This window comes from Oreochromis niloticus, linkage group LG17, assembly GCF_001858045.2.
Source record: "Oreochromis niloticus isolate F11D_XX linkage group LG17, O_niloticus_UMD_NMBU, whole genome shotgun sequence".
In the NCBI taxonomy this organism is placed as follows: domain Eukaryota; kingdom Metazoa; phylum Chordata; class Actinopteri; order Cichliformes; family Cichlidae; genus Oreochromis; species Oreochromis niloticus.
Genome location: NC_031981.2, coordinates 27,002,144 through 27,004,627, shown reverse-complemented (window position 1 = coordinate 27,004,627; position 2,484 = coordinate 27,002,144). Strand labels below are relative to the sequence as shown.

Sequence of the window (2,484 nt, the reverse complement as noted above, 5' to 3'; positions counted from 1 at the left end):
ACCCATCTGTCACTACTTTTCTGTTGCAAAAGCAGATTTTCACTTTTAGATTTGGTTCCAGCTAAACTATTTTTAGAAGTATTTTTTGGAAAGCTTCGGTAAGAACAAGGTGAACTGACATGCAACAAAGTTTCCCAGCAAGTATCAAATAGCACCTAATGCAGTGCCAATAGACTAAACAACATCAGGTTAAGTATTGTATCTCCTAAAAAGTAATTCATCAGGCCTTTTACCACCACTTTATTAAATCCATGGCTGCAAGATAAAAATTCTAATTTACTGATTAAGATAGACCTTCTAAGTTGCTGACTTTATTTTTTCGGGTTGCGTTGAATTAATAATGTTGGTAATTACATTAAATTAATTTTATATGTAGTTTGAAATTAAATCCCAATGTTAGTGGGTTCAAAATAAAATTCGAGTTGTAATTACTTAAAGAAATTGAATATGTAACTTATTTTTTCTCCACTGTAACTTTTGATTTCAAGTTCCCTCCCCTACCCACTTAACTAGCCCGGGCAAATTCATATATGGTGCATTGCTTGGTGGACTTGCAAGCTTATGTAAAAGACATTTCAAGGTAAGTAACATTTCATTTACAAATAACTGTTCTAACAAAGCAAAGCATTTGTGCTAGTCACTTGTAGTGGATTTGTGTACCATGTTGTGCTCATACAGTTAAGGAAATATTTTGCACTACCACATGTAGCTAATGCTAACCATTCTAAACTTTAGCACAGGAGAGGATAAGACTTATAAAGTTTCATTTGACAAAGGTCTTCAGCTAGAGAGAGCTGCTGTGGCTAGGAAAAGCATGGTTAAAGTTTTGCTACACAATGCAATCTAATTTCGCTGGTTTTGTTTTGTTCTTTTTTAACATATCAGGTTGTGTGAAATATCGTTAATGTCATTCCAGTAGCATTATTCTAGCATAGGCTATGTGAATCTACTTAACATTAAGACTTTATGTAAGCAGTTAGTATAGTATGATAATCTAGGGTCATTAATGAGTTGTTAAGTTGGTACACATTTTTTACAAAATGGGCTGGGAGTGCACAATGTGTAAATTTGAAACCTCTACAAAAACAGGGTTGCTAAAGCATTACAGATTACGCCATGGTTATGGTGGGGAATGTCTCTCTTCTCTTCACTAAGATTGTTTTTGTTCCCTTGGGGTACCCTTAAATCACATCTATCATCTTTAACTAATGTATTAGAGCATTAATTAATGCAAAATAGCTAATAGTCTGCAAGATTTAATTCTTCTGTTTGTGTGGTCTACAGATAAAGGAGGAATTCAAGAGTTCAACCACTGTAAGCCTTGAATGGCTACACTTGACCCCAAAACTGATGGACGTCATTAAGACAACTATTTAGACTTTGGGTAGCTTTGAAATGCACTTTGTTGGCAGTCACCCATGTAGTTTATACTCATACTTTATTTTTTCTTAAATAGCACAATTCAACTGAAATACACAGAGAAGTAGCCATCTGCTGCCTTATCACATACCTTGGAGAGAAGGAAGAGGACCTTTTCATGGAGTTTGGTGTAAGTAATTCAGCATCGTGTGTGTGTGTGTGTGTGTGTGTGTGTGTGTATTCCACTGATCATCTGACTTCATTAAGATTCAGTAAGTATTAAAGTCTAATATATAATCCACTAACCTATTTTTTAAAATTTGCTTTACAAGGACAATTTAAGGCCAACCTTGAAAGGCAGGTGATGAAAACTGCCATCATCGGTGACCGGTACACCCCTGGATCTGACCATAAGACTGCAACCATTGTGGTGCGGGAACAAAAATCCTGGAGGGCCAGAATTTCCCAAGGTGCTGTGTGTTACTCATGGGCATAATATATGCTCTCAATCTGAGCTAATGCAAGGATCTGAAATATACTTTAGAAGTTTTTCAGAAGCTGTTCCTTGACCTTGATGGAACCAGCATTATGTTAAAGATGCTGACTCTGTTTCAAAAATTGTTAACTGTTTTGAATCCTGTATGTGTAACATTGATCTTAAAGGTGTTTGCTGCATTGTGTAAAAGAAAGATGCAAGATCTTGTAAAGTTTGGTAGGCACTGAAAGTTGACATTTATTGAACACTTGCTTGGAAGTAGTACTGTAACAAAATGTTTTCTAAGTGGATTTTTTACCAATTGAACACATTTATTTCTGTGGTCTTAAATACATAAAAGCATATTGTTTAACTTGGCTACGATGGTACAAATCTAAATTTCTGGTTTATTTTCACTTTTTAAATATGAAGTGTTGAAATGCCTACAATTAAAAAAGTAAAAAAGTTATTTGCTAAAAAAAATGTTGAATGAATTCATTTTTTAAAAGCTATTACAATAAAAAAAAAATAAGAAAAAGCTAAAACAATGATAATAATGAAGAAAATCAGCAACTTAATATTTTAAATGATTAACTTTAAAAAATTGTTTTTGTAATTGCTGTAATTAATTACATAACACTTAAAAATCA

At 33.6% G+C, this 2,484-nt stretch overlaps 1 long non-coding RNA gene across 1 annotated transcript; it reads left to right on the top strand.

The window, feature by feature from the left end:
* Nucleotides 1-436: 436 nt before the first annotated feature.
* Nucleotides 437-2,273, top strand: LOC112842642 (uncharacterized). Its single transcript, XR_003214522.1, has 3 exons — nt 437-580; nt 1,285-1,549; nt 1,692-2,273. It is a non-coding gene; the product is annotated as an uncharacterized LOC112842642 (long non-coding RNA).
* The last annotated feature ends 211 nt before the right edge of the window (nt 2,274-2,484 follow it).